The sequence below is a fragment of the Oryctolagus cuniculus genome, chromosome 6 (assembly GCF_051225735.1).
Source record: "Oryctolagus cuniculus isolate XC-2025 breed Fujian yellow rabbit chromosome 6, ASM5122573v1, whole genome shotgun sequence".
Taxonomy (NCBI): domain Eukaryota; kingdom Metazoa; phylum Chordata; class Mammalia; order Lagomorpha; family Leporidae; genus Oryctolagus; species Oryctolagus cuniculus.
This window is the reverse complement of record NC_142872.1, coordinates 83,576,364-83,590,647: the sequence shown is the minus strand read 5'-3', so window position 1 is coordinate 83,590,647 and position 14,284 is coordinate 83,576,364. Positions and strand designations below refer to the sequence as shown.

The 14,284-nt window shown below is 39.9% G+C and overlaps 1 pseudogene; it reads left to right on the top strand.

Annotated features, from left to right (window-relative positions):
* The first annotated feature begins 10,350 nt into the window (after positions 1 to 10,350).
* Positions 10,351 to 11,238, top strand: LOC100359026 (periphilin-1 pseudogene; annotated as a pseudogene).
* The last annotated feature ends 3,046 nt before the right edge of the window (positions 11,239 to 14,284 follow it).

Sequence of the window (14,284 nt, the reverse complement as noted above, 5' to 3'; positions counted from 1 at the left end):
GCCCGGGAGTTCAGTGGAGGATGGCCCAAGTGCTTGGGCCCTGCACCTGCATGGAGACCAAGAGGAAGCACCTGGCTCCTGGCTTTGGATCAGTGTAACACTGGCTGTAGCGGCCATTTGGGGGGTGAACCAACGGAAGGAAGACCTTTATAAAAAAAAGAAAAAAAAGAAATAAAATTTTACATATGTGGAAATATACATATATATATTTTTTTTCTGGAATAATCCAATTATCCGTTGATAACAATAACACTTATTTTTTTACTCTTATTAACTGTCAGCACAATAGGTCAAGTATCACGATTTTGTTTCAATTTCTTCTCCACTCTGGGATCCAGACAAGCTATTCTCTTTGCCAAAGGAAGAGAGCAAGATGCTAGTGGAAATTCTCTGATGATTTCCTGCTCATAGCATGCATCATTTCAGGTCATATTTCACTTGCCAAAGCATATTGCATTGTCACACCCATTTCGATACTGGTTTTGTGTTTGCTTTGTAACAAGTGATGGTACCATTCAAGTCCTTCATTCCACTCATGTTACAAATTGGTTCCCATGAGTGGACTTCTGTGTCTCTTCTCCACATGACTATTTTGTGATTGCTGAAGGAGCAGCAGTTTTCATAGTGTTCTCACAGCAGACACATTACTCTTATGGCAGTGGTAAAAGAGCGGTGTGGTGTAGAGAAACCTTGACCTTAGCTAAGGCCAACAGCAGGGGGCATGGGAGGTTTTGCCTTGCATTATGAGGGGCACTGCCAGGTGCATGATAATACATAGAGATGTACAAACCTCCTATAGGTAAGAGCGACAGCAAGTCACTGAGGATAATAATTATTTGGGAATGGTTTCAGTTGAATGGATCTGAATACCCAATTAACAGTGCCTTAGAGGGATAGTGGTTACTTTTGTCATAAAAAGAAGTCCAGGGTAATTGTTGGGGCACAGTGGGATAAGTTGCTACTTGGCATGTCTTTATCCATATCAAAATGTTTGGGACTGAGTTCCCACTATACTTCTGACCCAGCTTCCTGCTTATGTGCCTGCGAGGCAGAAGATGGTTGCCCAAGTACTTGAGTTCCCACCACCCAAGTGGGAGATCCAGATGGAGTTGCTGGCTCTTTGCTTCAGCCTGGCCTAGCCCTCCCTGGTTGTTACAAGCATTTGGGGAGTAAACCAGTGAATGAAATATCTACCCCTCCTTGCTATCAGTCTGCCTTTCAAAAAATAAATAAGTAGACCTTAAAAATAAAATAAAAAGAAGAATTGACCTGAATAATTTGTAGTGGTAGTGTTAGGAGTATTTTCTCAACAATGCTGTCAAAAATCATATTCGTTTAGCCCTTTCTTTTAAGCTGTCCTTAATGTGTTAGTCATTCATATTGACGCACATTGTCTCTTATTCCCAAGAATGCTGCAGAGCTCAAAGAATCTCATGCATATTGGAGAGAATAAGAAAGAGAAAGGGATAGTGCAATCCTGTTGATTTCTTTTGTTAAGAATTCAGTTTTCTAGAGCTATCTCATTCTCCACAGCAAAGACTTTTCCTCTCATATCACTGTGTAGCATGTCTTTCCTGGGTTGCAAGGGAGTTTAGAAAGGATCACTAGAAAGATTCTAGTGAAGATAGGAAACGGAGAACAGAGCTTGAGTAACTTGGTTACCCAATGTTGCCTGCTGCAGAAAATTATTAGAACAGATGGGTGATTTAATCTGAATTGCTTATGTCATTATTTACAACTGTGAACAAAATGCTAATTTACATCTATTGGTCTAGTTGATTAGCTTTTTGTTTGTTATGCACATAATTTCTTTAATAATGATATTAAATCTCTCAAATAATCTTGTCTTAATAGAATTCATACAGGAATATTTTGCGATTAAAGGGATTATTCTTCAGGAATCTACATCTATAACATACATCTTTCCTAAAAGAGAAAAATGATGCCCAGTGTTGAAATCTCATTGCACGATAGGCTTCAGGAGAAAAAAAAAAATCTTTGTTATTTTCCTCTGACTTGCCTGTATTTATAAATGCTTTGGAACTCTTTCAAGAGAGCTCTTTTGTGTTACTGAAACAGAAATAATTGTGTTGCCCAAAGTGTTAGATACACATCGGGACTCATTTGCAATGGCAGAAGCAGTCTTGTTACTTGAGAGGGGTGTGTAATAAATGTCTGTTACTGTGAAAGTTGTGAACCTCAAACGAAAGCCTGGCTGACTTGTGATAGTGGAACATTTCAGAAAAGCTTGATGAAGAGGAGGTATTAATGTTACATAACTTACTCTCTGTCTTCTAGGAATCTATTAAGGCAGTAATTATGGTTGTTGGAAGACTTGGAAGGTAGGGGTATCTTTTCCACACACTTCTGGTACCACCTCCCTTCTGTTAAAATTACCCAGGACACTTCTGTGAATGGTCATTTAGACTGCAGGGACTTTGTTTATATTCAGAGTGAGAACCATTGGACAACTGAGAAAATGTCAGTCAAGAAGAGGGGCTGGTGTTGTGGTGCAGCAGGTTAAGTCTCCACCTGCGATGCTGGCATCTCATGTCAGAATGCCAATTAGAGTTCTGGTTACATAGTTTCCTGCTAACATACATAAGGCAGAAGTGGAAGATGGCCCAAGTGATTGGGCACCTACCACCCATGTGAGAGGCTTCTGGCTTTGGCCTGGCCCAGACCTGGCTGTTGCAGCCATTTAGGTAGTGAACTAGAGAATGGAAGATATTCTTCCTCTCTCTCCCTCTCTTTCCATGTTTTTGTCTCTATACAATGCTCTTTCAAATAGATAAACAAATAAATTTTAAACAAAAAGATGGAGGGTGTAGTGATTTGCTCAGGCTGCTATAACAAAATATCCTAGCCTGGTTGGCTTAAATAACATGAATTTGTTTTCTTACAGTTCTAGGGGCTGGAAGTCCAAAACCCAGACACTAGCAGGGTTGCTTCTCCTGAGGTCTCTCTCCTTGGCTTGTAGATCACCATCTTCTCTCAGAACCATTACACTGTCTTTCCTCTGTGCAAGCCAGCAGGTGCACAACCTCTTCTTCTGATAAGGACATCAGTTCCATTGCATTAGAGATGACCTTAATGAGCTCCTTTTACCTTAATTACATCTTTAGAGGTCCTGTCTTCAAGTGCAATCACATTCTGATGCCCTTGGGTGAGGATTTGAACATAATGAATTTTGGAAAGATACAGTTCAGTTCATTTCTCCATACACTGGTATACTATATAAAAATCTTATTTATTTCTTCTGTACCTACTGTCCAGTGAATTTCTTTCTTCTGGTTATGGATTTTGGGTCTGTCCTATCTCACCTTCGTTGACAGATATATGAGAGTATTATCTGTTAGACCAATATCATACACACACACAGAGACACACCATTTGCTAACTTGTATATCTCTGTTCTGACTGTTGCCATAAGGTATCCAAGGATCCAGGCCAAGAGAACCTCATCATGACTGTCAACTTGATTTGATGGAGGATGAGCTTTAATTATTCAGTGAGTCCAGTGTGAAATATATGATTCAAACTTTATGGGATCTCACAAGAAACTTGCCATTTGTGTTATTACTTATTGATTTGTTTGGCTGATTGCCTACTCCAAGGTAGTCAAATCACACATAATCTAATGTCGTTTTCTTACTATCACATTTATGAAACTTGTGTTGAAAATTCTTACTTTGCTATTCTACTTTGTCAACAAGGAAGGCCAACATGAAGTCAACTTTGTGATTTTTAAATGTGATAAAATTCATATCTAATTCACCAAGAAATAGGAAATCCATATGTCTGAAGAATGCACACTTAAACCAATATTAGCTCCAATCTCATGATAGTCTTCGCTGTGCTTTGTCACTATCACTTTGATTTGTGTCCCTTTACTTCTTTGCTGGAATGGAAATAATGTTACCAGGAAGCTCTCGAGCAGAAGTGCAAATCCTTTCTTGTTTAACAGAGGTGCCCTTGAGACTTTCCAGGCTTGGTTTATTTATATGGAGACATAGCAGGGTCTGCAAAGCAGTGGTCGCAAATCTTAAGGACAAGGAGTCAGTTTCACTCTGCTGACATAAACTGCTGCCTCCCCACTATGGGTGGGATGACCCAGAGAGCTGTGGGAATCACCACTGTTCTCACATTGCAGTAAAAACCAGACAGAGTAGCAGAAAACCCAACTGCTTCAGGGTTCAAGTTCCAAACAAGCATTCTCAATGTTTGTTTTTGTACTGAAACAGCAGGCGGGTGTAGCCAGGAGCCAGGGTTGCTTCTTACTTGATTACCAGCATCACGTGGCAGCAGCATGCTGGAGAAAATTCGGTAGAAGAGGTTGACATGAAAGTAGTCAGAGCAGGCATCACTTTTTAGCTGCATCTTCCACTGGTCTTTCATTCAACCACTTTGATCATTACTCCTGTTATAACCTAAATAGGATGTTACTCTAAAAGTAAGCATTGCCAGTGGCTGAAAAAAAGATGACAGATTTATGTGAACTTGAAATTCTATGTTTACAGTCAAATATACAGGACTCTAGAGAACAGACACATCAAGCTGTGAAGAGCTACAAAGACCCAAGGGTCTCACCATCCATCGAAGCAAAATAGTCAGAGGCAGCCCTTCATTTGATCTATTTCTGGTGTGCTTCCAATGTTGGAGAGAGAGGCAAGAGTTGAAGATAATTTCATGCCCAGGCCTAAGCTGCCTTTCATTTTATTTAAAGGAATGAATTCCAAGGCTGCTGAGAGGCCTACAACTGACTCCTGTGAAAGCTTGTCCATTGATGAGCTGGAGTACTGGTGATGGGTGATGGAGGAATTACTCTTCAAGTAAATGGATAATCACACCATTACCTGAGGCAGTTAAATTACCTATTCTAAAAAAGCAACAGAAAAATATTTAAATGTAAGTACTTTGGGAATTGCAACCCACAATTTTTTTAAAATATTATTCGAGTTACGCAAGTTTCATGTATTTCATATATACAGATTTTGGAACATAGTGACATTTCCCACACCTACCCTCCCACCCACCCATGCTCCAATCCTTCCCCCTCTCTCTCCCCCATTCCCATTCTTTATTTTTACAAAGATCTATTTTCAGTATACTTAATGATTGTATAGTTAACTCTACTCTAAATAAGTGTTCAACAAATAGTATGAAGAGAAAAAAAAATACACTGTTCCTCAGTGGAAGAGAAAGGGCTATAAAAATCATCGAATCTCAAAATGTCTATTTTACTCCAATACACTACATTTGAGGTGCTCTATTAATTACCTTGGAGCAGGGAAAACATATATCAGTCTTTTTCAGGACTGGCTTATCCCACTAAGTATAATGGTTTCCAGTTGTGTCCATCTTGTTGCAAAAGACAGGATTTAATTTTTTTAGAGCTGAGTAGTATTCCACAGTGTGTGTATATATATATATTATAATTTCTTTATCCTGTTAACAGCTGATGACCATCTAGGTTTATTCCTTAACTTAGCTATTGTGACTTGAGCTGAAATGAACATAGGAGGAAAGATAACTCTTTAATGTGTTGATTTCTTTTGCAAATTTCTGGACTCTAGTATATTTTTTAATGTGTACCCTTCTGGGCATAGGTAGCACATTTATTTATTTATTTATTTTTCTAAAGAAATCTTATTTAATGAGTACAAATTTCATAAGTACAACTTTAGGAATATAGCGATTCTCCCCTCCCCCACACTCTCCCAATCCCACTCCCACCCACCTCTTCCCTATCCCATTCCTAGTCCCATTCTCCACTAAGATTTGTTTTCAATTAACTTTATACACAGAAGACCAAGTCCATACTAAGTAAATATTTCAACAATTTGCACACACACACACACACAATATAAAAAACTGTTTGAGAGTAAGTTTTACAGTTAGTTCTTATAGTACAACTCACTAAGGAGTTGTTTTTAACACTCTTATATATGATGTCAGTGATCACCCAAGGCTCTTGACATGAGCTGCCAAGGCTATGGAAGCCTTCTGAGTCCACAAATCTCCATCAATATTTAGACAAAGCCATTAGCAAAGTGGAAGTCCTCTCCTCCCTTTGGGAAAAGTACATCCTTCTTTGATGGCTCCTTCTTTCCACTTGAGTCTCACTCACAGAGATCCTTCATGTAGGACATATTTTGCAACAGTGTCTTGGCTTTCCATGTGTGAAATGCTCTCATGGGCTTTTCTGCTAGAACAGAATGCCTTAAGGGCTGATTTTGAGGTCATAGTCCTTTTTTAAGTAATTGTCATTCTATGAGTCTGTTGTGTGGACTGCTTCCCATGTTGAAACATTCTCTCCATTTTAATTCTATCTATTGTTATTGTCAGACACTTGATCTTATTTATATGATCTCTTTAACACTTAATCCTATCTATATGATCAATTTAACACTTAATATGATCACTTTAACACTTAAGATGACATTATTACCACCCAGTTTAATGGGATTTGGAGTCCCATGGCAAGTTTTTAGCTGTACCTCTAGAAGTAAGACTGTAGGAATATATGCAGAACTATACAGCTCCTCCCTCTCTTATTCCCACTCTTATTTTTTACTGGGATCTATTTTCAATTGACTTTATACACATATGATTGATTCTATGTTAAGTAAAGAGTTCAACCAATGATATTAAGAAGGAAAAAAAATTCCTTGAAAGTCAAGACAAGGGCTGTTCAAGTCATGGATTCTCAAAGTGTCAATTTCACTTCTACAGATTTCTTTTTAGGTGTCCTAATTTTTTTTTTTTTTGACAGGCAGAGTGGACAGTGAGAGACAGAGACAGAGAGAAAGGTCTTCCTTTGCCGTTGGTTCACCCTCCAATGGCCGCCGCTGCAGCCGGCGCACCGCGCTGATCCGATGGCAGGAGCCAGGATCCAGGTGCTTTTCCTGGTCTCCCATGGGGTGCAGGGCCCAAGCACCTGGGTCATCCTCCACTGCACTCCCTGGCCATAGCAGAGAGCTGGCCTGGAAGAGGGGCAACCGGGACAGAATCCGGCGCCCCGACCGGGACTAGAACCCGGTGTGCCGGCGCCACAAGGTGGAGGATTAGCCTATTGAGCCACGGCGCCGGCCCTAGGTGTCCTATTAATTATCACAGATCAGGGAGAACATACATTATTTGTCCCTTTGAGACTGGCTTATTTCACTCAGCATGATATTTTCCAGATTCATCCATTTTGCTGCAAATGACTAGATTTCATGTTTAATTGCTGTGTAGTATTCCATAGAGTATGTATCCCATAATTTCTTTATCCAGTCTTCAGTTGGCAGGCATTTAGGTTGATTCCATGTCTTAGCTATTTCGAATTAAGCTTCAATAAACATGGGAGTGCTGATAGCTCTTTTATTTACTGATTTAATTTCCCTTATGTAAATTCCCAGGAGTGGGATGGCTGGGTCGTATGGTAGGACTATATTCAGATTTCTGAGGTTTCTCCAAACATCTTTCATAGTGGTTTTACCAGTTTACATTCCCACCATCAGTGGATTAGGCAACCCACAAATTTCTAAATGATTTATATAATAAAGCACAAGTTTATATTTGGACATAAAAATTAGTTTATAATTTCTGACAAAAAAAGGCAAAATAACAAAAATTAGGAAAATATTTTTAAAATTTTTGACTCTGAAAGTATACATATTCATCATCTATTTTTTTTTCCTGGGACAAAATCCTTGGACAGGTTTATTTTTAAAAGGTCAGCATAAGGATACAATATACTTAACCATAGATTTACCAGCAGAAATACAGAAAAACTTGGTTAGACATTTGTATCTCTCTTTATATAGGAAGAGAACATCAAAGTCAGTTAAACAATAATAAATGGAGGCCATCACCGTGGCTCACTAGGCTAATCCTCCACCTGCGGTCCCGGCACTCCAGATTCTAGTCCCGGTTGGGGCGCCGGATTCTGTCCCGGTTGCTCCTCTTTGAGTCCAGCTCTCTGCTGTGGCCCAGGAAGGCAGTGGAGGATGGCCCAAGTGCTTGGGCCCTGCACCAGCATGGGAGACCAAAAGGAAGCACCTGGCTCCTGGTTTTGGATCGGCACAGCCTGCCAGCCGCATTGCACCGGCCGTGGAGGCCATTTGGGAGGTGAACCAATGCAAGGAAGACCTTTCTCTCTGTCTCTCTCACTGTCTAACTCTGCCTGTCAAAACAAACATACAAACAAACAAACAAACAAAAAAACAAACAATAGTAAATGGAATCTTAAATCAATGTGTTAGCATACTATAATATTTTACTTTCTAATAATTTCATTTAAATTCAGGGAAACAACATATAAAATTCTGTTGTAACATGCCTTCTGAATCCTTGAATGGATTCTGAGTTTAATCATTTAGCAATTAAGGGCTATAATGATGACACTGAAAATTTCTCACCACTGGATTGCCTGTAGTAAGAATGAACAACTTTCATACTAGTCATGGGGAAAGAAGAGTTGGTGTGTGGCTGTGCACATCTGTAGGGTAGATTTGTATCCATCCAGATAGTGGGAGTGCAGGAGAAGCTGGACACTTGAAGACATAGAGAACGTGACTTTTGTTCAAGAAGAGTTTGTAATGGAAAGCTGTCATTGTACTGATTATCCACCATAGCACAGTCTATGTCCTATAACTATAGAGTATGACATTAACCTCAATCAACCTCCCTCCCTCCCTCGCTTCCTTCCTTCCTTCCTTCCTTCCTTCCTTCCTTCCTTCCTTCCTTCCTTATGTCCTTCCTTCCTTTCCTCCTTCCTTTCCTCCTTCCTTCTCTCTCTCTCTCTCTCACGCACACACACACACATTTCTAAGTAGATTTATATACTTTCCTTTAAAGAAACATCAATAAAGCTCTTGCACTTTAGATTTTAAAAATATCCTTCCTGGATTAGCTCACTGCCAATGATGAGCACACCTCTAGAGTCTACTGTCTCAATGTTTGTAAAGACCTGCAAAATACAGCAGCTTCATTTTTACTGTAATTTGTTTGACTGGTATTCTTTTTGGAAAAGTGTCTCAAAAAATGTCAGATCCCTCTTATGATCACTAACAGATTAAGTAAGTCAATAAATCAGTAAATAATATGTAAATAAAATTATATCCATCAAGGCAAATAATAGTATATTTGCTTGATAAAGGAAGGAAATTCTAATTCAATTATTTTTATTTTAGTCATTATATCTTTTTTTAATCTTTAGGGCAGCATTTAAAGAGTGTTTAAAATTGAGTTGGTATAACTCACTCAAATTAAGCAATAAAAAGGAAAGGAGAACTTCTCAAAAAAAAAAAAAAAAAGAAAAGAAAACAAATGTGGCTGGTGCCTTGAAACACAGTTACTCTGCAGGGGTTGATGTCACTGGATGAAACTGTGAAGTCATCCTGAGAATATGTAGATGAATTGCAAGCACTCTCAGCTTCTGATCTTCATGCTCACATGCACCACCATTCCTTCCCGTCCTTCACTTTGAAGGATGATGTATTCCCTCTAAATCTCTTCCCTTCCACTTACTTCTGGCTCTACCAATCATCCATTCTATTACAGTGCCTTCTCCCTCTCCAGGCTCTTTCTTCATAGTGTATAAACACAACAGATTTTCTTGCACCATAAAAAAATCTCTTACTCCATTCTTTGTCTGCCTGTGTCTATTCTTTCATAGCTAGGCTTCAAGAAAGCATTGTCTAATTGGCCTTTCCTTGCTGATCTCACCCCCTGCCGTACCCCTCTGTGGCCAGGCTTCTCTTGTACTCTATTTAGCCAGTTCTTGTAAACATCACCAGGGACTTCCTCTATCCAAGCCTAAGCTCCACTTAAGAAAAAAGTCATTTATTTCTATCTTATTTGAAAGACAGAGAGACAGGGGAGAGAAAAAGACTGAAAGATGGAGGAATAGCTTGCATACACTGGTTCACTTACCAAAATGCCCATAAGAACCAGCCCCGGGTCAGACTGAAGCCAGGAACCAAGCACTCAGTCTGGATCTCTGATGTGGATGGCAGGGAGGCAAGTTCATTTCTTGGCTACTATAAACATAGGCGTATGGAAGTCTCTTTGACAGACTGAGACACAACTGCTGTCTTCCAGGGAGCACATTAGCAGGAAGCTGGATGGGAAGTAGAACTGGGAATTGAAACTTGGCACTCTGATATGGGATGTGGATGTTCCAAGCAGTATCTTAACAGCTGTGCCCAATGTCCATCACATCTCCATTTTTTAGCCATCATCTGACCCAATCTCTTTGAATCATAGATAACCTGCTTTTACTTAAAATTCTTTTCACCCTTGGTTTCCGAGAAACCAAATGAATGACTGTGTTCCTGGCCCTTCCAAAGCTGAGTAGTGGCTTAAAGAGGAGAGGAAATGTGATCTGTGGGATGACATGACTATGAGAGACTTCCGAGAGAATGAGTATCTCCTTAAAGTCACCCTGGTTATGACTGGCTATCAATGGAAAAGAAGTGATTATTTTACAAACCAACAGCCTGAATGCAGAGACATGAGACATAGCTTTAGAAAACGTTTCTGCTCTCTTCTTATTATATAAAGGATTGGTCTTCTCATAGCAGAGATGCTTCTTTTCTCAGAGTATCTGAGAAAAGTGGGTTGCGAGCACTCTCCACCCAGCAGATCTGGGTCCAGTGTCAGCAGCAGACGCTACTCTCTGGAAAGAAGCAAAACATACTCTTTCCATCAGTCTCAACAAAGCAGTAAAGAGATCTGTCCAGTGTTTGAAAACATCAAGAAACACTGCGCTCTTAAGTTCTTCAGCAGTTGCTCCATCAAAGGCACTGGACAAACTCAGCAGGCTGAGAAGAAGCTTGCAGAGCTGTGAGCAAGCGGGCTGCTGAGAATCTATGCACGTCAGATGAAAGCAGCTTGTCAGGAATCTCTGGGCATGAGGCAGGCTCCAAGGTGCCATCACGCATCATGCAGCCAGGGGAACCTGAACCCAACACAATGGGAGGGGAATTATTTGAAGGCAGTCAGCTAACCAGTTGCTCTAAGGCAGTAGCAACAAAAACCAAATAGATTAACTAGGTTTATTGTCAAGACTGTAAAACTTTCTGGAGGGTTGTGAAGATGCTGACTGAGAAAGATCTGTCTTGAGAAAAGTCCATATAGTTTGCTCTGAAGTAGAATTTGCATGAAATATGTGAATGATGTGTTGAAGAGCTCAAGTATCTCATTAGGGGGTATGACATTTCCACTCATGACTTCAGAGAACCTTTTTAGATTTCTTGCTCAGAAAAAAATATTTCTAGATTCTCCCACCTTCCCAGATTATATAAATTCTTAATATATGGAATATTTTTGCAATGAAAAGAAATAGTTCATGATAGTTGACCATATTTAGAAAGTCAAAAATATCTAAAACAGTCTGTTTAAAGCATCTTAATTTGAAATTATTTCCATGTGGAAAACCACCTAATCCATCCTTCCATCCCCCAACCTGTCCCCAAAACTATGGGTCAGTTAATTGTACAAACTTTAAGAATGTGGCCCTAGAGAACAGCTTTGGGTCTTTTACTAATGTTGTGTTGTCTTTCCCAGTATTTATGTGGCCATTTACTTGGTTAAATAAGTGTTATGGACAGAACAAAGATCATCCATCTTCAACACTGTTAGTCTGTTTGCATTTCACATGAAGGGTAGAATGTGAAAATGCAAGGATTCTGATTTGTGATTTTATTGATGTGTGGCTTGCTCTTCTTGGGCTTTGCAACTTCTAATATGTTTGAGTGTTCTATCCTAATAAGTGGAATACTTTGGGATCTTAAAAAAAGACTAATCAATTGTTTCTACCTCCTTTTCTTCTGGTTGCTCTGTCTGCCTTCTCTAATGGCTGCTTTTCCTCAAAGAGTGATTCACTTACCCTGTGAGTGTCTCCCTGGTCCTCTTGACTTCTCACCTAGACCATCTCCCTGGTGCATTTCCCAGTGGTGGTGTGATGAGTTTGTAACTTGAGCTCTATCAGGGCAGAGCACCCAACAAGTCTTGCTGGGTGCTCCTCACACAAGCAAATCCACATGTCCAGGCTGAACTCTTACCTTGCGACTCCACCCAGGTTGTTTCAAGTCAGCCACACAGCCACTTCCAGGTACTTCAGTATTGGAGATCAGTTCACATGGATTGGTCAGTTCCAATAGCCAACTCCCCTTGCCATTGAATATAGTATGACTGACTGTTGGCTCTGCAATTCCATTGGGTCACTTAGAACCATTTCCTTCAATAATTATTTTGGAGAAAAAAACATATTGTAGCAAGAAATAATCAACTACTTGAAAATCTTGCTTAAAACCTTTTACCATACTTCCAGCAATAATAAAATATAAAAGATTCAATTTTGAAATGCTTGCATGTTTGTTATATTGTCTTTGACATCGTTTTTTGGAATTAGTGAGTAAGCTCAAGGAACGTTAACCATAGTTATTTCCAAGTTTGAGGAAGGATTGCAATTCATTTATTTCTATGCTTTGATTTTATCATAGTCATAAATAAATAAATAGATACAACATCCAAATACTATATAATTTATGTAGTTTCAATTTATATGACTGTAGTAAGATTACATTTACATTTAATAAAATATGGGGACTTGGGGCCAGCACTTTGGCACAGCTGGAAAAGCCTCGCCTGCAGTGCCGGCATTCTACATGGAAGCCGATTAGAGACCCGGCTGCTTCACTTCCAATGTAGCTCTCTGCTGTGGGCTGGGAAGGCGGTAGAGGTTGACCCGTGTGCTTGGGCCCCTGCACTCATGTGGGAGACCCAGAAGTGGCTCCTGGCTCCTGGCTTCGATTTGGCCCAGCTCTGGCTGTTGCGACCATATGAAGAGTGAACCAGAGGATGGAAAACCTTTCTTTTTCTGCCTCTGCCTCTTTCTAACTCTGCCTTTCGAATTAATAAATAAATCTAAAATAAAATAAAATAAAATAAAATATAGGGCCGCTGTTGTGATGTAGCAGGTTAAGCCACTGCCTGCACCACTGGCATCCCATGTGGGTGCTGGATCCAGTCCCAACTGTTCTACTTTTGATCCATCTTTCTGGTAAGTGTAACTGGGAAAGCAGTAGAGGATGGCCTAAGTGCTGTGGTCCTGCACACATGTGGGAGAAATAGAAGAAGCTCCTGGATCCTGGCTTCGGTTTGGCCTAGCCCTGTCCATTGTGGCCATTTGTGGAGTGAATCAATGTATGGAAGATAATCTTTCTTTCTCCCTCTCTCTCTCTCTTTGTAACTCTGCCTTTCAGATAAATGAAATAAATCTTTTTTAAAAAATATAAACCATTGGCATATATAACTATCATATTGAAAATACAACTTTTCACTTTCAACCTTAGGACTATAACATTGATAGATGAAAGACAGCATGTTTAACACTAAAGTTGTTCATTAAGAGTCAAAAGATAAATAGCAAATGGAATACCTATTCATCCAAATCCGTCTGGGATAATTTCATATTTTTCTTCAGGGTGTAACACATGAATAAAAAAGGAAAAGCGTAAAAATGACACAATCTAGGAATAGTAGGAATATGGATGACTATCAAAGACTATGCAGATCCACACACATTTGGCTATCATAGAAGACTGTGAGATTAACTTGACTTCCATTTGTCTTTGGAAGGATGTGTTGGAATGGGCGCTTTCAAATTTGCTTATGGCAGCATTTATAACCACTCTCACTACTCCTAATAACTAATTTATTAGGAGCCTGCCAACCTCTGCAGTACCTGTGTTTGTAATGGAGTGAATGTTTATGTCCCTTCCAAATGTGTGTGCTGAAATACTCGAACCTGATGTGATGGGATTAGGAAGCAGGGCCTTTGGGAGGGAATGAAGCTGTGAAAATGGAGCGCCTTTAAATGTGACTGTGCTTGTGAAAGGGACTCCAGAGAAAGGGTAGGGAAATGTAGCTGGAGGTCAAGGCTTGCCGTCACTCAGGGTTGCCTCAGCAGACTGAGCAGGTTGTGCTAAAAACCCTGGGAGGCCACCATAGACAAAGTCAATGAATAAGTCTTACAAAAGTCTCCTGGAAGATGGAAGTATTGTGATATCTGATAAAACATCTTGGTGAAGGGTGCCTACAATGTGTTCATGAGATTGCAAAGGCAGTATGGGGAGTCATTTTCAAACGTCAGTCCTCCTCCCTGGATGGCCTTTGGCTTCAGTTTTCAGCCTACATCTCTTACTGTTTGTCATCATTTATACTCCCAATGTTGTAAGTTTGCAAACTTGGAATTGGTACAGAAGGTGCAGCCCTCTGTGAGGACCAGCCC